General features: G+C 40.3%; 1 long non-coding RNA gene across 1 annotated transcript; it reads right to left on the reverse strand.

Annotated features, from left to right (window-relative positions):
* Positions 1-7,408: 7,408 nt before the first annotated feature.
* On the reverse strand, positions 7,409-24,980 carry LOC146766414 (uncharacterized). The gene is made up of 4 exons (XR_014957877.1): positions 24,458-24,980; positions 23,783-23,888; positions 8,527-8,602; positions 7,409-8,063 (listed from the first exon to the last, which is right to left on the reverse strand). It is a non-coding gene; the product is annotated as an uncharacterized LOC146766414 (long non-coding RNA).
* Between the last annotated feature and the right edge of the window lie 252 nt (positions 24,981-25,232).

A 25,232-nucleotide genomic window follows, 5' to 3' on the forward strand; every position in this document is an offset into this window, starting at 1 on the left:
TTTTCAAGTGTTGAACCAGTGATTATGTGGAGGCTAAACACCTCAAATGGAATAGGCAGAGGGAAAAAAAAGATAAGAGAGGGAGAAAAAAACCTCCTGTAACTTCATTTGTAGCTCACATGGATGCCAACCTGAATTACTTTTCCAGTCCTTTAGCTGGAGACATCTTTATTCATTTTTGCTTGCTTTCACCCCTTTGTTTTCTTCCATTATTGCTAGTTTTACAGCAGAGTTGCTTTCTCCAGCCAGACTGATTTATTCTGGCTCAAAACAGAGTGGTTTAGGTCTTTGTAACCTAGTAGCCAAGAGAGTTCCTTAACACTTGTCATTTACTGCTCTGACAGTCTACAGTAACAAAGGCTATTAGATACCTCCCCTTATTCACTGCACATATTGGGCATATGTGATACCTGGCTCAGAAACTGTCACAGGGCTACCCCAGGGTGCCTCCCAGGGCACACTTCCATCAGAAATAAAATCTGACAGGACTATCAGATCTAGGAGGTTAACTTGTAACCATAAGTCACAAACGATTAAAATCCTGAAATATTAGTATTTAATTAAGGGTTTTTTCTGAATAACTTATTTGTTATTCAACCAGTTAAAATTTTCTATAGCCTTTCCCAGAAGAATTTAGACCAACCCATGGTTAAAAAAAATTAATAATAATAGATTACTTACAAGATCTTTGAATTTCTACTGGGACAGGTCTTCCTGCACTTATTTCTCTTTAGGTTTGAATGGCAAAATGATTAGTAGTTATGTCTATCTTCAGCAAAAAAAGGAAAATAATAAATTCCATCAAACACTGACTACAGCTACTTTTTATCATAAAATTTTACAAAGTCCCCACCAGTGAGCTCATTAGTGTAAATGATAGAGCCTTATTTCAGGTTTAAAGTCAGCAGTTTTCCTTAGCTACCAAGCCGTCTGTTTTGCTTCATGACATGGTAATGGAGGACCTTACTCCAGAGAGCTGGGAAAATTTCCTCTCTGTTCTTGCAGGGCAGTCAAGTAGGGCTGCTAAAAGCAAGCAGACTGAGTGGGGTTTCAGTACTGCCAGTATCCTCCCTTCTGGGAAGGAGCAGAGCCTTTGTAGGGAGAGAAGTGCACACTGCACCCCAAGCTTGTTGTGAGGGGCAGATGGCAAGGGACGACGGAAGAGAAAAGCTGTTTCTAAAGAAAATAATAGATTCTCCTTATCCTACCCTCCAAAATCTTTGTGGCATACAAGCACTACATGGCATACGCATTAGTATCCCAGGATGCCATCTCTGTGCCTCACCACACACTGGTACCTCGGCAGAGCTGGGGACACTGCAGCGTCCTGCTGGCAACAGGCACGGCTGCTGCAGGACTCCTCCTCGATTCCCACGAGCACCTGCAGGGGTAGAGGCAAGAGGAACGGGTTGAACTGTTAAAGACACCGACAACTACAGATAAAGATAAAAATATTCAACTGAAAACGATAACTTGAGTGGAAAAGAGGGGAAAGGGTGGGCAAAACCCCGAATACCAAGCAACTTCTCCTGACTTTCACCTGAAAACCCCTAGCCTGTTAACTGTGGGTTAAACGTGTCAGCCAGCACATGGACACTGCCATGCTGCTTACTGAACTCTGCTTTGCACGGGCAGGGATCTCTGCATTCAGCACGGTGCATCACAATCACTCCAGTGAACACGGCCAGGGGCTAGGGCTGGACTGTCCACGATGGCCTTGTTCAGAAAGGGGGGCTGCCACCGTGTCCAGTGTTCATCCGCTGCGTGCTGAGACCATAACACAGCACATTTCCATCTCCTGAGCACTCGGGGTATTCTGAAGAGCTGCTCGTGGCTCTGAAGGAGAGCCCAGCCCCGCAGCCCCCGCGCCGGTCCCGAGCGGCGGCGGCGGCGCCGGGAGCGCGGCTCGGGGCACGGAGCCCCGGCAGAGCCGCGGAAATCCGGGACCGGCAGGCCGGAGAGCCCGGCTCTGAGCGGCCTCCAGCACTGCAACAAACGCAATTACACCCTGCGCGATGTGGGCACGCGGATTTTGAGTTTGTAAAGGCTGGAGGAGCGTCACTCTTTGTGCCGTTTCTGAAGGAGACCTGCTATCTCTAGAGGCAAGAGCAATCTAGTTTAAAAAAGGAAAAAAAAAAAAAATCCCTGGAATGGAAGAAAACAACCTTGACTTGGTGAGGAAATAATATATCTCACAGAAAACAAAATGTCTTCCATTGACTAATTGGAGCAACATTGTTTAAATACTAAGCTGCGAAACAAAAGGTCACTATTAAGTTCCCCGGGGTTAAACAGCGAATTGTATCCTCTCAGTTCTAGATTTCCAATTTTGCAGGCAGCTGGGCATGTGGTACCCCTCACAACAGCATCCTTTGGTGTGCTGATTCCCTATAAAGTTCTATCCAAAGCCAATCAGGCACAGAGTCCATTTTTCTTTCATCTCTCAACCTTGAATTTACCTCACCATCCATGGCTTTGAGTGTTTCGTGTCATTTCTGGAATTGCAATTGTGCTACAAGATTAGGGCAGAAAAAGAATAAAGAGAATTGCTTCACATGAGAAGGACTTTTATATTGTGGGTTTTTTTCAGGTTCACAGAGCACAGGGAAGAGCCTGAAGGTTGCAGTAAACTCTTGACCTGGAACAAGGCTCAGGGGAATGGGGAAAAGATTTTTTTATTTGCTGAGCATTGCAATGACCCCTTCCATGACCAGTGTGAAGGGTGTCTGGAATATGCAGGGACAACTCCTTTTTCTCAAGGGCTAAATCTACTTCTTTTGGAAACTGCTGATACAGGTGAACTCCTGAGGAGATACAAATTGCACTTTGTGTAATTGTCACTGCTACTTGGGCCAAATTCTTATTTACACTGGAGTAATTTTTGCATATATATTAAATACCACAGTGGTGGAAAGAATAGTTAATGAATATGGGTACCTAGTTCTTCATCAACACTGCCTCCACAGGCACATTTCATGCCCTGAAACACAAAAATCCAAGTTAAACCTGTCACAAATATCATGTTTTCCTACATATTCCTTCCTCTAACTATATCCATCAGCAGATTGTCCAGCAGTGCTGCAGGCAGCTTGTGACAAGCTGCTGCTTCAGGAATTACTGAAGGTCTGTACCACATTTGTGATGCTGTTCACCAGAGGGGTTCAAACCTAGAAAGACAGACATCATCATTTTTCTTTTGAAGCTGAGACCAAGTCTGAGTCACTGGGCTGGCCACTGACTGGCTCAGCAGATCAGCAGTGGCACCAAACATATTGTATTTATTGAATAGGTGAGGGAAACAATGAGAGGTAGGATGGCAACAGCAGTGATACAAAGGGAGCGAGACAGCACCGGATAAGGAATCCAGTCAGGTATTGGCCAGCCACCAGCACGAGCATATTTATAACAAAGATCATTTGAGGGTCATAATCAGGACATAAAGGGAATCTGCTTTGTTTGCACATCATCATCACCATTGTTCAGCACATTTTTAAGGTACACAAATGCACACGTATTTTCCAAGGTTTTAATTAAAAGTACATTTTTCTTTTTGCACATAACTTCTTTATTATTTTTGCATCTCAAGTAAGCTGGGAGTTCTTCATTTAGGTTATGTAAAATATCTACCTACAGAGAAACCTAGCTGCACTGAATGACTCTGCACCATACCATTTTCTTCCAGGGTCAGCAAAATTCTTAAAGGCTGAAGTGTAAAAATTGTGTTGCATTGCATTTGCGCATTTCCTTCCCTCTATCCACAGAAACTCACCTCACTTGCCTCAGTCCTTTTGCATCCTAGGGTTTATTTACAAATTGGCAGTAAAGTGCTGTAGTCACTTTGACAGTTTGCAATTAATTGCACACAATCTGTTTACGTTTCAAGATGCGCTGTTCATAAATGATGATATATTCCAAAAGGCAGTCCAATTGGCTGCTTTGCATATTGCATATATTTTTCATATTTCTGAGACAGGACATATGCAAAATCTTTTTACTGTGGCACAAACACAGGCAAGATTCTTTGGAAGAAAGGCCAGAGGTTCTATATCTAATTCTTTCACTCACCTGCTGCAGACTGTGGGTAAGTCATCTAATATTTCTCTGCCTTTCTTCTGCAGCTGCAGAAGGTTGTTTATTCTTTTAAGAGCTAGAATTCAGTGAATGAAACTGTAATTTATTATTAATATATTCCAATAAAATGGCATTGCAGTGCTCTAGCATTGCTTTGAAGTCAGTATTAAAGGGTATTAAAGAAAGAAAGAATTAGAAGAAAAGGTAGTTAAGTCCATCTAATATGCTTGCATGAAAATGCTATTTGTGGAATAACCTCCTCAGAGGATGAAACTGATAAAGACATATGTGCTACATGGATCCCAGGGCCCTGGCAAACTTCTTCTCTTTTTACTTGTCTTGAGTAAAGAGTGACATGAGTCATGTGTCCCAAACCACTAAAAGCAACTTTTACAACATAAAACATTTAAATCTGCCAGTAAATACCTCATATTTACATCATATCTCTCACCATTCTTACAATGAGCTCCTACACCCTTTAATTTTTCTCTTTTTTCTCCAACCCTGCCTTCCTGTTGTGAATTATGGGCAACTCAGAGAAAAGTGACATACTTTAATGATACATGTAATACTATAATTGAATCAAACTACTTTGTTTCCCCAAAAAGCTATTCTTTATTTGCTGGCAGGCTGCTTGTTTATCCTAACATTGTCAGTCACATCAGGAGAGCCATCTTAGTCATAAAATAGCTGTTGTAGAGGAAGCATTACTGGTTCTGAACAGGGCTTTTTAGCAGCAATTATGTACAGCTTTTAGTAATTTTGAGAGTCACCCAAGCATCAGTGATACAAACCATTTGCAATGACATGCAATGATGCCTGTATAGTATTTTTACAAGCAAAATAAAATAAGACATTTTGGTGGTAACATGTAAATTAGCCTTGAGGCTTGCAATGCAATGCTCATCAAGTGTGTAACATTTAATTACAAGACCACTGAGCATGAGTGAGGTCCCCTGAGCTTTTCATCCCCACAAAAGAAAGATTCTCCCACTGAACTGATCATTTGAATCCTCTCATCAGATGTGGAGTGAATTTACTGCTCTCTCAGCAGGCCAAGCTGGCGTTTAAGGGTCTGTTGTGTTTCAGGACCCTACTTGGTAAAGTACTTCATGGACCTCCTGCTGCTTGAGATCCCTTGTTGAATCCCATCTGCCAGGAACTGAGAACTGCAGTTGACAAAAGTAGCATGTCAGGAGGAAGGAGAGTTCACAAGAATTTGATTTTAAAAATTGATTGAAGTTAATTGAACTAACTTCAATTGATGACAAGAATCAAATAGAAAACGAATTAGCCATTTCAAATTCCCAAAGTGATGATGTTTCCTGTAAGAAAGAAAACATTACTCTGTAGGTTTGCTGGAGATAGATAGGAGTTTCATTTTCAGTATCTATCTATTATGGCAAATAAATTTGCTAACTTACTTGTATAGACAATAATATAGATAATATTATGGGTGTGTTGTCCCAGTTCTAGATGCTGGAAAATGAGAGGCCTGAGGGACTTGCTGCCCTGCTGGATGTGGTGAGGGACAGCTGCTCTTAATGTTCTGAAATATCCTGGCTTCCTAACACTGAGGTGTTACCTTTGTATGCAAATGGTAGTGGCAACAGCATGCTCAGTCTTTGCTGTTTCATGACTAGTGTTTTCATGAGCAATCAATAAATCCCCAGAGCCTCTCTCAGAAATGACCACCTTGCTCAGCATCTTCACTAGGGAGGTCTCTTTAGCAGCAGGTTTTCAGCAGACCAAAATGTGGAATCAATACCCAGAGAATAATCTGCCCACTTGTCCTTATGAAATATTTGTATTTTTCCATGCAAGTTCTAACAGACTGAATGACTTTTCCAATATGTTAGGGTTTAGTGCCTTGTATGGAAATGTGTCAACTTCACAATTGCCAGCACATCTGAGAAGATCTCTCAAGGTCACTACTGGATTGACTGAAGAGCTTCAATAAAGCTTTAAAGTGCAGTCATGCAGATACAGAACACCCACCTAAGTGGTTCCAAACTGCCTGTGAGCTACAACTGCCTGTGTAGGCGAAGGAGTCTGGCTAGGACGTGGAGCTTTCCTCTCCTGAGCTCACTCCACACCCCCTCTGTTTCTTGAGGCAAAAGTGGGACCCTCTCTGCAGTGTGCATCCCTTGCCCAGGGAAGGGACAGTGACTCCAGCCTGTTTTCTCAGTTGTTTTTACCTGCTGCATGGCTCCAGCCCAGTGTGGGACAGCAACCCCTGCCTCAGTCTGTCCCTTGGGCAGGGGAATCCTCTGCATTCTGTCCCCAAAGTATCCCTCTCTGGTTGTAACTGTATCATGACACAATTTTTTCCTTTGAAAAGTAAATACAATGATATTGTTATAAATAATTTTAATAATAATGGCAATTTAGGAGGACTTAAAAGTTATTCACAACTTTTTTCTTGACTTCTTTAATATAGTCACAAGACTACAGTAATCATAATCACATGTCTCTTCTGATCCAGGATATATCTTTCTCATCCTGGCTTTCAAAGGGGAAGCCCTCAGCAAAGGGTATGAGGTCACATTTTCATTTTTAGCCTGGTTTCCTAAGGAAATGAGGGTCATGCCATTACTGTCTGTCTGTCTGTTCTTGTTTTTCTGTCAAATTGCCTTATAGGAACTCTTGAGTCTGTCAGTCAGAGCAAAAAAAGCTTTGTTAGTCTCAAGAATAAATACATGCCTGTAAGACTTCAGGCCATTTTTGGCTGGGGAGCAGAAGGACACACAGATTAGAGCTCTTGCTGAGCAGAGGTGAGGAGAACTCAGCCAGCACCATCTGCCTGGCAGCAGCCATGGACAAACCAGGGCTGGCCACTCCCCAGCACGAGGCTAAATTTGGACAAGGCAGGGCAGGAGCAGCCTCTTGGCTGGCGAGGGTGCGATGGGGGATCCAGCTGCTCCCAGGAGTGGGAGGCTCCAGGAGCACGGGGCACCTCTCCCTCACAGGCACATCTCTAGTTCTGTGCTTCACAGTGCTAATTACAAATCTGCCATCAAATTCTGCCTTCCTTGCCAAAATAGTCAGGGTGTTTCACAGATCACACGCAGTGATACCATCCCTGTTCTAGAGAGATTATTATTTAGGGATATAAATTATGGTCATTCCCAAAAACTACTGTCTGTCTAAATTTTGAGTTAGAGACTGGAATAAAATCGCATAGTATCAAAATCATTCAGGAATTCTCAGACAGTTCTAATCCAGCTTTTCATGTAGCTGAAGTAAAGCTATCACTGAGATTAGTGATGCAGAACCAAACTTGGACTGTATTTGTATTTGGTTAGTAGCACTTGACAGGATGAAATGAACAGATTGTTTGTATATACTCCATACGTAGCAGCACTGTGTGGTATGAAAAAGCGCTGAGAGAAATCCCCACAAAAATAATTTAAAAACCAAACAACCAATGATAACAAAGAAAAAAAAAATTCACCCTGAAAAAAGCCACAAAATCAATAGATTATGAAAGCTACGCTGAGGCTTCCACTGCTATTATCTCAAGGCTTTATTATCAAATATCAAAAAATCATTACTGCAATATCAAAACAGCCATAATAACAATATAAAAACTCCACTCAATCTGTTCCTGCAGGGAACTGATCTAAAATCCACAAGAAAAAAACCCAGTTGCTGTGAAAATGGCAGTTAGCCAGTTCAATCATTCTGCCAACCTGGTTCTATAATTGTACAACAGTCACTGCACCTCAGTGCCACTACCATAGATAACTTCAAAAGAAGTCTTCAAGCAAACAAATTATAACTAAATCAGACAAAGAATTTGGAAAGGCTCACAACTGCTATTATCAGGTGCTGTACTTGTGGCTTTGGCTTTTTCTATGTAGAGCAACTGATTCCTTATCACTTAGAAATATAACTTAGACACTCTTCCTGCAGAAGGCCAGTTCTTACCAACTTAAATGTTCTTCAGGCTTCCTTACTTCAGCTTGCATGGGAACCACCATCCTTGCTGCCTATGGGAATGTAGTTTTAAGGAAAACAATTTTCTACATGAAAGACTTCTGTTTGAGATTCCTGTATCTTTTATGAGTACTTATCATAGTGTTTCCAAAAATCCTCTTGGAACCTACATGCAAGTACAGTTTGTAGTTCATAATGGTATTTGGTGAGTGGGAGAGAGGAAGTGAATGCCATTCCCCATTTTTTAGTATAAGAAGAACAGAAAGTTTTCTGGTCCATTTTGCCCAGAGTGATTTGCTTCATTCTTGATTGACACCAAAACACCAAGTCTGGCTTGAGATTTATAAACCCACTCAGCTCTTTGTAGTGTATTGTTATATTTAACAGGTATTTATAAAAGTCTCCTGTATTTAGGAACAAATAATAAATACACACTAGTAACAGATGTTAGCTTTTTCTTATGCTTGGAATAAGTAAGACTCATTATAATTCCATTATAATTTGCAAAAGTCATACCTTTTTGTGTGACTTTCTTCTTGAGTGTGTGGGTAGCAGATGGCCCTTCTGAATTCCAGAAAATGTACAGAGTTGGCTGACGAGATCAAAACCAGAAGTTACAAAAACTGAGGGGCGGGCACAGAAATGACAGGGTTAAAGTTTTCAGCTGCACAAGCTCGTATGAGTTTTCTCTGTGATTTTACATTGTGGGAAAAGTACCCTGAGCCCCCCAAATGAGAACTTTGTAGGTGAGGAACATGAAATCAAACCAGTCTGTGAGCAGAGTGCAGCTCTGCTTTATATTCTATACTGCCTACACGTCCTTGGCTTCTCTTCTGCTGCAGGCAGACTGTCTGAAGTCACCCTGCAGCCTCTCAGCCCATAATCTACTTCCTGACAATAACCAGCAAAAGACTAACATTGCACTTGGCTCTGCAGCAGACTCGAAGCAGCCCAGAGGCAGTGCAGGGCCAGCCTGCTGCTAGGCTGTTTGTTTATTTTGGTTGACATTTTCCTTTGTGGAGAATCTGTTCCTTGTTATTCAGTACGTACAGCCCTGCACATATCCTATGTGTTTAACTGTCTTTGGATAAAAGTGGGTATTTTCCCATGTCAATAAATGTTATGGTGTGAAGCTGTGAGCTGGACTCTGAAAGAACCACCCCCTGCTGAGCATCTCACTTTTGCATTGAGTTTTCTTTGTTAATCATGTGCAAAATAAAAAGGCTTTCTGTCTAGCAAAAACCCATCATTAATTTTTCATATGAGCGCTTAAATTTTGAACACAATCCTTGAGTGGCTTCAAAGAAAAGAGAACAATAAAACCAAAGTGCTACATTTAAATTTTTTGCATCTTAGTTATTTGATATTTTAAGAAAACTTTTTAATGCAGAATTACAGTTCTCTCAGCTTCACAGTGACACATTCATTCTGAAGGCTACATTTGACCTTCAACTTTGTCCTTCATTAGCAGGATTACACCTAAACACTCCTTCATTTCACAGCAAATGAGACAGATGCAATGTGTATTCTGTTCGGCCCCAGCATTAGGATTATCCCAAGAGTGGCATTTATGTTCTTGTAGTTCCTTGGTATAAATAAATATCAAAGTAGCAAGACCAATCTGTACTCCACTAGGAATAATAAACTAAAATAATATGGCACTGATTCTGTTTGGGTTGTCTAAATGTGTTTTTATGATTGTATATGTTTATGGCTTTCTCACACAGCCACCATGAATTCCAGGCAATTAAAAAGGACATGAGTTCTGAAGCATTTTAAAAGGGACTTTGCTTTCCAAATGGTGTGTATTAAAGTAGAATATATTTTTTTGACAGAACTACCGCAAAATCAACAGTTGCACATTTGCCCGGCTTCAAATTCCTTTCCCTTCTCCCACCTGAAATAACTAATTGGAATATTTCTGTAAGTTGGAAAGAAAGGCAGGGAAAGATTCCTTATGTTTGCACATACATCAGATGCAGTGCTAGCTGAAGGCTCAGCCTGGGGGCCCCAGATTTGAAAGTAGCTCAGGAGAATTTAACAGGTCTTGTGTCAGGTCTATCAACCTACCCATACTCTGTACAATCTGCTTTTTTCAGGCTGAACCAGTCCAGTATCACCACAGGTGGGATGCAGAACATTCAGTGCTGCTCACACTGCCTGGCCTTCACCCCCACTTGACTGAGGGATGCAGATTTCTCAGCCATGGGTGTAGAGAAGAGCTGTATTTAATTGGACAAATAACCACTGTGCTCTAACCTACCTCAAACTGGTCAGTCTGTGTGGTGTCATGAGTTATTGAACAAAGAAGTACAAGTAGTGAAGAAGCAGTAAGTTTCATCAGACTGTTAAATATTGTTGGCTTTTGTTATTTACATCATTTCAAATACAGGGGAAAGGGCCAGGAGAAGAAAAATATTTTAAATAATTTTCCATTTATGAACCAAGTCCAGTTTCAAATGTTAATGTTCCTTTGGAATACTAATTCAATTCAGTTTGGAATACTAGAGAAAACTAATTAGATAAGTATATCAAACGGAAAATTTTTAAAGGCAAAAGTACCTTGTTCCTCCCTCAAGTCCAACTGTCTCACATAACTTCATACATGAGAAAAAGTGAATAAATGAAAGAGAAAGGGTGATAAAACTTGTAAGTTTGCTACTCCACAAAGTATCCCAAGCTGTCAGAGGAACAATTCATGGACTTCAGCAGTAACAGTGCAATATTTTAAAATTTAGAATTCAGAATTAGTAAAACAATTTATTGAAGAATATGGCTACAGCTGTCACTAAACTGTTAATAACACATCTGGAACAAGCACTGAAATCACTGCAAGGTCTGGAGACATGATGCAGTAGTTTCAGCAAGTGGATGTGGGCAAATATACCTAAAAATTCTGGGCCAAGAGCACTGAAATTCAGAGTCCACAAAAAATCATGTTTTGTGAGAAAATCACTGGGGATTTCTGCCCCTTCAGTCCTAAGATGTTGGTTCTGCATTGTTCACTGGGCTTTGGTCCATCAACCTGTTGCATAGGTACTTCACTGGGAGCATAGTCATAAAGAGAACTATTAGCCCATTGTGCCAAAGTGCAGAATGTCAGCTGTTTAGTGGAAATGTATCATCGTGTCATTATTAAATATTTATTTTGTTGTAGCACCAAGAGACCAATCCTGTCAGGTTTCCTCTGTTAAATTTTTTATGAATGATAGTCCCTGACAAGCTGACAGGAATATGAAAGAGCAGAAATTGACACAAGCTTCTGGTGTTTCCAGAGGAAGGGTGTAAATCCTGCCCAGGGCTCTTGTTTAGCAATGAGATCCCTTCTGGAGATAAAACAGGAGAACCTCTGCCAGGAGCAGGGCGAAGAGGAAAAACCCTGAAGAGCCAAAATTGTTTCCAAAGGCAAGAAAAAGCAATCTAGTCCCTCTGGGGGGTCATGAGGCAGGGGAAAAAAAAAAATGTAAGCAGAATGGGGAAGTCCATCTTATTATTTGAAAATGCTAGGCTGGTTTTGGTGGGTTTGATCAAGGGCAGCTCTGAGCCTCGCCCAGCTGGGCACAGCCGGGGCTGGAGGCAGCAGAGCCCAGCCTGCGGAGCCGCCCTGCAGGCGCCCACTCCCTCCCTGCCTGGCTGGACAGTCCCTGCCTCGTCTCTGACAGCAGGAAATGTTTTTAAATCTGAACAATGCAGCAGATCTGAGGGCAGACAGCTCAGATAATGAAAAGAAAAAAAGAACTATTACTTGGAAATGATTGTTGCTTTGTCACTTTCCCTTAATTTCCTCAGTAACTGGTAGAAACCGTTCCTTAGCAAATATTTAGGAAATAACATCCATAATACCATTTCCCTGCCTCAGTCTTAGCTATTGTTTCCATCCTTTTACTTTTGATGACAGGTGAGTTTCAATTGTAGTCCTTTTTATGAATGCTCGGTGTATAAATTATGCAGATTAAAGTCTCTAATTTTAGAGTAAATTTCAGAGATTCTTTTCTTCTTGTGGTGCATAACAACAGCATAACATTTTTATTTAGTTCTTCAAAGGCTTTATGATAAAAATTTTTGTTTTAAATAATGCTAATAAAGTCCCTACATTCACTTATGAAAGCTGAAGATGAAAGAATTAAATAACAAGGTTTAATCTTCAGTTAATCACTTAGATTCAGGTAAATAATACTGATGTTCACACTGTAAAATGTAATTTGGAAGGAAAACTGCTTTTTTTTGTTGTTAATTGAGTATGGTACATGGCTAGAACAAATGGCCATCCATCACATCTTCACCGGGTGCAAATATTTTTGAAGTTAATGCAGCAAAAGGAATGCACATCAACAAAGAACGAAAGTACTACCAAGGCTATGACTCTGAAAAACACCAAATCTTTGTTAATCCAGAGTAAAATTAGGGAGTTTCATGGAGGGAACAAGGATTCAGCTGTTTGGATTCTAAGGCTTAAGGCTCAAGATTTAAAAGCAATTTCCTACATGGCCATTTTAATTTTTAAGCCTTTCTATCTGTTTCACCGCAATAAAATGAAGAAACCTTCCTCATTCCACAAAAGAAAACTTTGGCTATCAAACAAACTTCTTGTCAGACATTGATATGCAAGAGACCTCTCAAAGCCACCAACTCTAATGGCAGATAGTTCATAGCAGACCAGTTCTCAATGGTTATTGCTTTATGTACAGTGAACCAGCTGGACCAGGAGCAGCAGAACAGGCTCTGGAGCAGTGCACTGCCTGGTGGCTGGTGCCTTAGTAAGGATGCAAAGCTCAAGTTTTGAGTGCCTGGTTAAATCTGGCACAGAGATAGGAACAGCAGGCTCCTGTATTTCTTGCAAGAGCTGCCTGACTACTGTCCTGCTGGACACCAGTGCAGGCCAAGGCCTCATTTAATTTCAGCGTTGTAAAACTCAGTATTTTAACTCCCACAAAAGGACTCAGACTTTGAAATTTGGTGCCTTACAGAGACACACCATTTATTGGAATATTCCCAGTTAACCTGACCTGCATGTTTTGCTATTAAAGCCCAAAAAGTTAAAATGGCACCAAAACAGAGGAATACAAATCTATCTTGAAAATCATGCACAGCTTCCTTTTGTGTTGGATCACAATAATACTGCAGAAAGTTGGTCACAGCCTTACACTGTTAGATTTGGATTGCTGTGCATCACACGCCTATTCACAAGCACCTGACCAATCTCTCTCATTAATAACAAATGACAATCTCACTGGTGCTACAATGCATGTTACATTTAATCAATTTGCTATTTATATTCATTATGTACACCTCCTATTCTGAGTCATGAAAATTGAAAAGTAATTACAACATGGAAGAGCATCATGGATAACAAATGAGACAAGATGAGAAAAAGTGCTAATAATTGGTCAGTTGTGCTTGTCAGTACATTTAAAGCAATTAAGGCAGGAAATGAGATAAGACAATTTAAGCCTTTGAAGAGAAACATAGCATCAGGAGAACCAATGGTATGGTTATGACAAAAATGCAACCACCTAAATACAGGCTCTAAAGAATCATTTAACTACAGTTGCTACTTAAAGAAGTCAAAGTAACTTCCCTGAGTGAACTGTAATTGTAATGCCTGGTAGCATGATCCTGCTATAAGTCTGCCTGTCACCATGTCCATTATTGCCCCCACTGTAGCCAGGGGCAGCTAACTCATATTTTCCACATTTCAATGGCCTCAAAGAAGGCAAACAAATTAATGACTCAGATGTCTATTTCTGCACTAAAAATAGGAAGACACATTAAGCTGTTTATAATCGAGAGAATACTAATCAAGAGAGTACCAAGATGCTGAAAAACTTTAGGATTTCAGTTGCATTTTCTTGTGAACCTCATAAAACAGAAGTGGGAGAAACTGTCTCTCTGAGAGAGAACAAGCTGATGCAGTTTTGCACCTTGGAAAGATGTTGAGAAGTGGAACAGCCGCAGTATCTGATTTAATGAACAGCTGCTGAGCTCCTAAGCAGCTTCCTTTTACCAAGCCTATTAGCTTGCATTCCCTCTGTTGCTGGAATACATGAACACATAAGATCAAAGGTCCACTTTAAGAGAAAAATGTGCTTAATTTATTTTTGATCAGAATTTTGAGGAACTTATGTGTCTACAGCAGTCCTGGGCAGCCTCTGTGCAGAGAGCTCCTCTGGTCCCAGTCCCTGTGTCAGGCAGGACCAAACTGAGCAGAGTGCTACTCCTGGGCCAGCCAGTGCATGCAGCAAGCAGCCAGGGGCCAGTGCTAATAGGCACACTGGATTTGGTGCCTTAATAATGCTACTATGGACTCCACCTCGAATTAAAATCTCTAACACCTGACATAGTACTCAGAAGAGTGGACTGTAGTGGGCTGGTCACAGGCAGTACTCTGTCTGCATGGCAGGTCTTTGGAAACAAGAAAAAGGAATTAAAACTGATACATCAAGTTCTTAATTACTACATTTTTTCTTCAGAATTAAAATTCATCCTTATATCATGTTTTAGGTGAGGCAGGGGTCAGAGGTTCCTGCTATGCAGAGTCACAGGTATAAAATTAACACCATTTCTACCTAAAAGGGTAGCTTTAAGGCTCAATTCAAACAGAAATCAGAGTAAAGACATAACAACAGAAAAATACATGGCTGACAATCGCTTTCTTGAGAGACCTATAGTGACAAGGGAAGGCAAAAGTGCTGAGGAAGGTGATGACTGTATTGCTGTGACATCTGGAAAGTAGAGTTTGGTCATAAAAAACTGCTCAGCATTAGCAATTATGGTAGCTTTTCTTTGACATTGCCCCTGAAGTTTAGAGGGAATATCATTGATTTCATAATGAAAGCCATTCATTTTGCAAAGGTTTATTGTAAAGTGCCATGAGGAAAGGCATCCTCAAGACACTAAGAAATATAATGAAAAACCTACAAAAAGGTGTAAAGAATTCCAAATCACTGCATTGTCTAGATATTAATGTGAGTAGGTACTAAATGCACTGGCTGATTACTGCTTCATTCCTCTGAAGGAAAGAGAATTAATAAAACAATACTTAAAGAAATGCAGATGTGAATAAAACCTGCACTAGCAGCACAATGATTACATGGAAAAGAAGACTCTGTAAAGCTAATGGGCTGTCTCAGGTAAGATTTGATGTAAAAATTGAGGGATAAAGCTATTCAATGAGGCCACATGAAGTCTTCATTACCTTCAAGCAAAACATCTTTTATCACCCAAGTCCCTTTCCTGCACTGTATGTGTATAGAGTCTATTCCCCATCAGCAGTGGGGTGCAAAAATTCTCAGCTTTAAATCATTCTAGAAAAGAGTCTTGGCTTTTCAGGGAGCTTTTTTAAACTGCCTGTTCAAAAGGATTGCAACTGTCTATTTGTCACCACCCTGTAGTCAACAAAAATGATAGATTTTTGTGGAAATGTAGGAGTACAAGCTTTTTGAAGAAGAGATTGTGCATTTTTTGTCTACTCTGAAGGAGGACAAGGATGTCTGTGTGGTGAATACAAGGATTTGTAAATAAGGCTCCAGACAGTTTATTGGTATAAGCAAATGAGCAAAGGCAAAGCTAAAAAGAGGAAGTGATACACAGGACAGGATTTTCTAGACTGGTGTGAACTTTAAGTGGAAAGAGAAGAATTTTTTTGTGTTTTATAGGATACGTCCCCACCAGCCTCAGCACAATAAAATGTGCTGGCTCCCAGCATTTCACAGCATTTGCTGGGCCAGCAAGACCTCGAGCTGTGCTCTGTGTGTCCAGCTGCTGCATCCATGCAGACCCTGCCAGGCTCTGCAGGAACAGAGCCCCAGTTTGTAGGGCTGGGATTGAAGTTGGTATAATTTGTCTGCAAACACATAGCAGATATTCCAGGTACTACAAATATTAGCTGATACAATTATGTAACTTAGGACCATGCATCCAGACCGCTAGATTTATTAATATATTGTAGGTCTTGGCTTTATTTGGAAGAAAATTTATATATCAAGCACTCTGAATATTGGTATGTACTCAACTGCTATTGACTCACAGCTAGTTGGAAGTAATTATATGATTTCTCAATAAGCATCAGAAGTCAACCATAAAGTTCAATTATTTTGACATAAGAGATCAATAACAGGAATCTGAAGCAATTATAGGCCCATGATTCAGAAACTGCTTGACTAAAAACAATCACATGGTGACTCAGTCCCTGGCAGCTGCTCCAAGTTCAGTCAGTGGTGTGGCTCGTCACATCAAAGCACATGTAATCAATGCTTTATGCTACTAACATAAGCTGTTATTATTTTGCATTTCCAGAGCACACCGTGCAGCATGGACTGCATCCTGGGCTGAGCACATCCTTTCCCAGGGTAATTCTGAATGTAATATTGAAAACTGTCATCACTGCTATCTGTGAAAAGCACAAGAGATTACTGTGTACACTCACTTTTTTTAAATCAGCATCAATGTGCTGTCTCACATTAAATACTAATCAAACATCTGAGTCAACAGATTTCATCACTGGAGCAAACAGAGCACCCTTCAAGTTTCCTGGACAGATGACTATGAAGAAACCAGAGCTTTATTTAGAAACAAGCAGAAAGACTGTGTAGACAAACACTTGAGCAGCATAGCCCACAAGAAAAACACCTTATGTCTTTTAAATGTTGCATGTAATTCTGTTTTATATCCTTAAGAGCTATAAATGAAATTGTTGGGTTTACACTCGTGTCATCACAACAGCAGTATGGTCTTAAACAGTCATCACAAAAGCACGTCTCATTTTCCAGTATGGGCTCATTAAGTGGACAGAAAGATCAACCTTCTTCAGACCGCGCCTTACCCTGGCTGTGCACCGGCTGTGCTGTGGGGATTTCCCAAATGCGAGCTTTGCTCCGCTGCTTTCCCACAGGCTGCTGCTGGAAGCGCACACGCTGCTGCCCGTGTGGACCTGCGAGGCAGCTCCTTCTCTGGAGGCCTCCTGTGCCCTCCGTGCCGGGAAACTCCCGGGCTCCTCAGGGATAAAGCGTGCCAGCAGCCCGAGCAGCCAGCCAGCTCCTCAAGGAATCTTGGCATTACTCGAGTCCTTTGTCCAGGGACAGAACATTTGTTCTTGAAACTGGAGCGATGGGCGTAACTGCACAGCCAAACCAGGTCTCACAGCCTGGACTCCTTCTGGCACCTCTGCCGCCTCTTTCCAAGCCAAGCTCCCTGAGGAGGCATTCCAAAACCCAACTCCTTTCTGGCCTTGCCCCAAACAGCCACTCACTCAAACTTCCCCTGAGCACTGGGCCACAAATAAGGCAGCAGAAATGAGACTCGGGCCACCTCTGTTAAAAGGAGGCAATGCCTCCTGCCACTTGACACCAGTGTGCAGGTTCACTGCTATTCTGTGTTCTCTGCTGTGGCGTTTGCTGCTTCATAAATATTCATATGTATATTTTATTTGGGAGCTGGTTATACATTTTATTTGCAGGAGGTTGTTGCTAATTTGTAAAATTTGAGGGGAAGTCCCTTTGTTTTTTCCTTCTTGAGATCTGTGGAAGGCAATGGCGCTATTCTGTTTGTGTGAGTACCAAAATCCATCCTTTGAGAGACAACTAATTAGTCACAGGGAGATTTAAGTCTTGTTCCTTAAGGAAGGAGGCAATATCAGGGCAAAAGCTATCACCTTTGCCTGACCAGCCTGAAGGGAGGAAGACTGTTACACATCAACCAATCTACTTGTGTGATGGGGAAAGGATGCTGACTTATCTAGGATGGAAAATGTAATAATCTAAAACTATTCAAAGACAAATTGTCTCCAAGCAACACTAACATTTTCAGAGGCAGCACTCCCTTCTACAAATAAAAGAGAGTATCAGCAACTAAGTGATGGGCAGTTATTTAATGAGTTAATCTCATTAGGATATTTTAACTCCCAGAAGAGACAACCCATTAGCTACATAAGAGCTTGAAAAAAAAGCCTTTCAAAAGGACTGTAAAAGCATGTTAAAATGTGGTTAATACACTGTGGACTTAACCAGGCTGTCTGGCAGGAGGAAGAGCAAGAGGTTATTGCTGGTGAGCTCCTCTGTAAGCCCCACAGCCACCCCTAGAGCCCACCAAGTAACATCACTAACAATTTGGATTCTTGTTTCTAAGGTTAATTTTGCTATTCTGCACAATTCCACCTTGCTTTCCAATTATGAATCCTATGGTTTTACCTGATCTGGATAGTCAAATCTGGACTAGTCTTACTTTGTATATAAAACAAACACCACCGCCCCCTCATAAAGAGTTTTAAGTCACTTAACCTCACATTCTCCATAGTGATGGAATCCCTTCTAACCCTTTCTCTTTTTTAACTAGAACTTAATTAAAATAAATGCAGACTGTGATTAAGTGAACTAAGAAAAACAGCAGTCTCATCTAGAATAGCATCTTCTCATTACTTTGATTTCAGTGGGACACCTTAGCTTACACAATTGTACTTTTGACATTTACATTCTATAACTGGTTCTGCTCTTTATATTTACTTATATTAGCTTCACTAGAATTATTCACATTGCTAAAGTGAGCAGTATTTGACCCTATAACACTAAATGAAAGGCATTAGTAGCAGAACCTAGAGAATATCTTCCAGCAATAATTAAAACTTGGGAATTTTTTTTTTCTATCATTGAAAATGTTCATTTTTCCATTACATTGAAATATGGATACCTAATGCCTGATTGCCCAGATCTGCTCCACAAAAGCAGTCAAGAAATTTCTAAGATATAATTGCTAATGATAATTGCATTTAGTCTATGGTTTCAAAAGCAGTGATATGAAAGGTTCTGACTGCTTAGAGTATTGTAAAATGTAACTGGTAAGTAATGCATTTTCGAGAGTTTGGGGAACATTATTAAGGTTCATTTCCATGCTGCAGCTGCAGGAGTTGGAATTATGAAAGTGAAGAAGCTGTAAAATTGAAAAGGTCAGTAATGACATTCATCTATTCCAGCTGTCAAATCAAGGGAATGTTAACAAAACTAGTCTCTGGTAGAAAAGCTAATTGTCTCCTTGTATTTTGGCTGCCCCAATACACATACTCTACTGTGGCTAACCCATAGGAAAGAACAACATATCATTTTTTGAACAGGCCACTTGTAAACAAATAAACCTAAATGAGAAAGCTCTAATGATTCTATAATCTAAATTTATCTACAAGGCAGCCAAAATTTTCAAGTTTAAAGAAAACAGTATGTGGATAAAGTTCATATAATCTTGGAAGCTGAGTTTCTAGAGTGCTGAGAGTACAGGGCAAATTTTAAATTTTGCACTAATACAGTCCTGAAAGCAGCATTTCTAAAATGTCTCCTACCAAGACATGTTTTATTATAAAAACACACAGAACATTTCTTTCACAGATCAAATCTTTTCTAGATGACCTGGATTTAATGATCCCACAGTGAGAAGAACTTTGTCTTCAACAGCTCTTTCCCATGAGGTGAGACAGTACAAACAGAACACACCTAAACACAAATCACCAGTGGACACCGAGTCTAAGGCCTTTTCATTGAATGACAGGCCCCTGCCATGGGCAGCAAGAGCTCTCATCAAGAAACAGTGAGAGCCTTGTGCTTTTTATGATGCACCAAATCCTGCCTTATTGAGAGAACATTCCTCAGCAACTGAGGCCAAAGAAAAGGGCCCCAGATCTATGGCATGCCAGTCATCCAAGGGAATCCTGTGATTAATCTACACAATTTTATTGCAAGCCCCTCTGGCTATTTTCTATTGCTATCTGGTTTTGTATCTTCACCCCATATAGTGCAGCTGTTAGCAGAGGTTTCTGCTACAACTGGAGCAGCCTCACATAGACAACACCCAGTGTGAGGACAGGATTCCCATTATATACACCACCTCAGACTTTGATTTGTCCTGTCTTATGTAATACAAATATGACAGAAACAATGCAACTTGACAACATAATATTAGGTCAGTATGTAGCTTTCTGGGCAATATGTTAAAAATCTATCTCCTATTGCAGAAGTATTGCAAAAGCCAGAAACAATACTGGCAATTCATGAAATATTCAGGTGTACAGTTGCAATTCTTTAATAAATGGAAGTGACCTTCAAAACAGACATCCCAAAGATTAAGAGAACTTCTCAAAAGATGGCATTTGTCACTAATCAATGACTTACACTTTTCCTAGCAATGAATACAAAAAAAGACCTTTCAGAATTATTCGACTTTAAAAGCAAATAATTCATAAAACCTACATGAGAGAACATAAATGAGCTAGCAAAACAACAGGTAGAAAACATCAAACAAGGAAATTGAAAGGATAAATCCCCTGTGCCTATCAGTCTCCATGTCTGGAGTGCTGGAAAGCCACTGGCACATTCATCTGCTATTTCCAGGCTCTGGGTGATGCTGCTTGCCCTAACTACATATCTTTTATTATGATCTTGTACATCAAAATATTTATAACATTTCACAAATGGATTTCCTTTGTCACAGTCACACAGGTGTCTTGGCTCTAACTGGGTCACTGTATGGGAACAGATGTAATCTCAGCAGAATACAGTGGGAAATCTGGGCTACATTAATGACTGATCCAATTACAGTGGAAATCTCTAGAAAACCCAGATTTATTAAGAACCTGGAGATAATTACAATGTACTTCTAGGGATGACCAGATGGACAAGCCAGTCTCAAACTCTTTAAAGGCAGTGGAGCTGAGCAAGAGGTACCTATGCCACTGCCTACGTAGCTGGAGAAATTCCCTTGTGAGGATGTGATGAGAAAGCTGGAGGCTCACTGCAGACACCTGGGCAGACTGAATCTAAATACATCCTGGCCCAGCAGCCTGGCTCACCTGCTGCTCTGAGGACAGGGGGACAGAGGAAAAGCTTTCCAGGAAAGAATGTAGCAGGAATCAAGAAACCCCAGGCAACTTTTTGTCCAAGGAGATTATTTACACAAAAGAGCTCCTCATGATTTAATAACAGGTCATCTTGATGAGCTACATTTTCTCTCCTGAGTCAGAAATAAGTGCCATCTCCCAGGCAGCAGTCTGATCTCACACTTAAACAAACCCAAGCATCTTCCACAGAACTGCACCCAAGAAAATGGAATGAAATACACTTGAGAAATCTGAGTATAAACATCTCTTTTTACCAGTGCAAAGCAGATAAAATTTCATAGCAACTGCTGTGATCTTGATAACATGCTTTATCACAGGAGCCTGCCCTTGTCTCTAGTAAAACTGCAGCTGTGAGTAGTCCCATTAAGGTAATTTGGATCTAAGAGGATGTCTGACTTTTAGCATTTGGTTAATTAGGAACTTTGCTGACTCAAGATCTTTTTTTCAGCTAAATATTTTAGCTAAGAAGATAAATTAAGTACCAGAAGATAATATTTCTTATTTCTAGCACTTTCTGCCAGCTTCAAACTAGTAAATATTTACGTTTCAGCCACTGATAGTTAGCGTGACCTTTCTGTTGCACACTACACCCATGCTACATATTCCTCTCACTATTAACATTCTTTCCAGTCCATCTTTCATTAACAAGCAGTATTTAAATATATGCAAATTTCCTATTTTAGCTGATGTTTTAGGAACATTTTTAAGGTCACCTTGTTTGATCTATCACACAGACATAGAAAATTTATGCACCGTATATCTATCTCTACTTGTTTTTTACCTACATCTGTCTTCTCTGATTGCATTTGAATGGGGTTATTTTCTATTTTAAATAAAAGATTTATGCCTTAGCTGTCAGTTTGCCTTTATTTGAAAATTTAATTTTGTTTCTAGAAGTCTAGATTAAGTTATTAGATTTAACTGTCCCTTGTGCGTTGCAGCAATAGCAGAAGTATATTTTCCCTGGTGGATAGAGAACATAAACAAAACACTCTCAACTTAAAAATAAAGAATGTTATTACTAAGACCAATACAACACAGTCCAGGATACAAAAACTGGTGGTGTCATTTTTAATAATGATGGTGAGGAATGGGAATTGACTAATAAATATGACAAATCATAAATCCAGCAGCTCCAAAGCTTGGAAAATGCTTTGCAGAAAAAGCATGTTCCCCCAAAATGTCCCCTACACTTAGGCTAGTGAATATCCTTTTGTACCACAGCACCACTGGGACACACAGCTTGAACCCTGATACTGAAGAGTTTATTTAAATGAGACAGAAATGATAATCAGCATCACTGTTTCCAGTTAGTCAGAGGGCTATTTATTGATCTAGTGTGGTGTATCTCATCTTCAGTGTGACACCTTCTTTAGCATCTCTCAGTAGTGCTACATTGGTTATATTTTCTCTCAAGCCCTGGAATTTTAGGGCTTTCCTAAAGGAATAACCATGTCATTGCAGTTGCAGCCTGTGCTTGCTGCCTTGCAATGCCCAAACCAGCTGAGCTCTCTGGGGCAGGGCAGGGGATGGTGTTTGGGGGAGTATGATCTTTTCAAATGTGGTCACGTGTTTTCAATCTTTTTCTCTAATTTTCATTTCTGGAAGTACCTGGGCTTCTTCTTCCCTTCACACAGTAGCATCCATCAAGACCCAGTCAGAATCTGGTCTTAATTAACCTCTGCACCTCTTATAAAAACTCAAACCCTACATCTTGTGATTCTCTCAACAATATGCAGTGTGAACAGAGAAAACAAAGTGCTGAAGGATAAATATTTACCTGGTTATGCTGGTAAATATTCAGTCACAAAGGGGGAACCTTGTCCTGATTCCCTTAGTTAAATACTGAACTTCATGAAGACACATCTTTTGAGGAGAAAGGAGGAATTCCTTGTACAAAGAAAGCAAATGCATGTACACGATGCCTTCTGTCACTCACAAAGTACCAGCTAAGGCTTGAATGGCACATGTGAATACAAGCTCCCCCTCCCTCCCAGTTGAGCACAACACAGCAGCTATTGAATATAAGCAGTGATGAAGAACAGCGTGGCCATCTCCTGTTGAGGGAGGCAGGACAAGGCAAAGCTGAACCTCTTTGGCAACCTTCAGTCAATGCACTGTATGCATAAAGTGCTATCAAATGCAAGCAATCCCAGCAGTAACTAGTCAATCTTGCCATCAGCCCAGTAAAAATTAAGTGAAAATACCACAAGGCACTATGACTAGGCAGAGAGCACCGTCAACATGAAAGTGGAACCTTCCTAAGGATTTTTTTGGAAAATCTTTTCAGCTCAGAAATACCCTAAGATACACATTCTAGACACAGTTCTGAGTATGAGCCTCCTGCTGCCACATCCTGGTAAAGAATTCACCTGACCTGTATGACAACATTGAGGCACAGTATGAGCACACCAGTGGGCTACTGGGCAGGGAACCATCCAGGCTCACACTCACCTGCTCTCTTGATAGCAGGTCCCTTTTCTAGGAGCATGAGCCTACTGCTTCTGCTCTGAGAGCAAAAATTCATCAAGGATGTGTTACATTAACCCTTATGTCAATGACCTTTCAAAACATCATACAAGAAGAAAGTAAAAGGCTAAGACCTGCAAAGAAGTATACTCTGCACTACACAGTAAGTAGAATATATTATCATGACAATTACTTTGTTACAGAAAACACCTTCAAATACCAAATAAATTGCACAAATCACTGCACTAACACAACTGAAAAGACTGCTCCTCCTCTCTTTGATTTAACAAGTTATTAATGAATACATAAACCCTGAACAAAACTTTAATCTATTCCAGTGTCAAATAATTAATCATTCGTTCCACATTTAATCCTGTTCTGATAAATGTAATTAATATTTCACCATGACACTGCAGAACAGAGCAGTACCTGGGAGCAGAGAAGGCAGCCTTCCATTTCTCCTTTGTTGTAATTCTGAAGTGATAGGTGCTTGCTCTCACTGACAGGTAATCCAGAACACAGTGTTCCCCCACAGCTGTAAATTAAGGTTTATGCTTGTCATCTATTGTGATTGTAATGAAGCTTTTCTTGTTCGAACCAATTATTTAAAAAGAAAAACAAAACCAATAACAATAAACCAAAACCCAACAATATGAAAAATAAGCCACCTGAACTTGGTCAATCATTTTTCTGACCTGACAGCATTAGGAAAACCAGAGCTTGCACAAATGATTTGGCCTATACAATGTCACTGAACATATGCCAGGGATGTGGATAGAGAACAAAGCATGTGCAGATTCTCTGCTTCTGTCCACAGAGAGCTGTGCTGTGAGAAAAAGCAACTGGATGAAGATTTAAGTCCTAATTTTACTGCGGGAAAACACTGACAGCTTTTTTGAAAGCTTGAAGTCTAATGAAGAAATGTGTTGATGTGCACAAAATTAAATGGAAGGAAATCCTATGTTGATTTTTCTCAGGTATCCACATATTGACACATCTCAGGTATCCACATATTTCAGCAAAGAGTTTCACAAGGAAGATTCTATAAGAAACAAATTGCCTTGGGATCCTGCTACCCAATTACTCAAAAACAGAGAGGCATACCTTCAGAGTCATCTCCTTGTTCAGCATTCTCCAGTAGGGCCACAAATCCTTCTCCCTAAACAAATGCTAAATATACTGTCATAATTTATTCTCATTCAAATGCAAGAAAAAAACCTAAGCCCAAACACTTGATCGAGAATACCAATTATACTGACAAGTTTTTACAAGAAATCCAGCTTGTGACACAAACCCCCCTCAGAGTCATGGAGCGATGCTCACACAAAGACAGCTGTAATGTCTCCTTTTCCTAACATGCTATATCATGCTACTATCCCAGCTATCATTAATCTAACTCTCCATTGTGTCCAAAATCAGTATGGAGAAAACTTTCAGGTGGGGGTCTCCGGTGGAGTAGGACTAAATAAACCCACATGACACCAGGCAGTTTTAATTTTGGGATCTGTCGAGAGCTATTTTACCTGCAAACTAATTTGCACACCTGATAACAGCTTATCTGAAGTGACTGATATTTTTAACACCTAGATAGCATTTCTAGCCAATTATGCTGGACAGAATTTGCACAGTTACAGAGAACTTTGATTTAGAAGCATGGTTCTGTCAGCTGAGATGAATTTCAAAATACTCTGTTTTCCATTAGCTCTAAATACTTGGAAGATGCACCTAACTTCTCACTACTTGAACCAAATCTACAGCTGTTAGGAACCTGAGTCATACTCCTTTCTCAGGGCACTTCTCAGTGCTAAAATAAAACCTAAGTATCTGGTAAATTGCTGGTTTTAGGTTTATAAGGAACACCTGACCTGATTAGGGGTAA

This window comes from Lonchura striata, chromosome 11 (assembly GCF_050655825.1).
Source record: "Lonchura striata isolate lonStrDom1 chromosome 11, ASM5065582v1, whole genome shotgun sequence".
Taxonomy (NCBI): domain Eukaryota; kingdom Metazoa; phylum Chordata; class Aves; order Passeriformes; family Estrildidae; genus Lonchura; species Lonchura striata.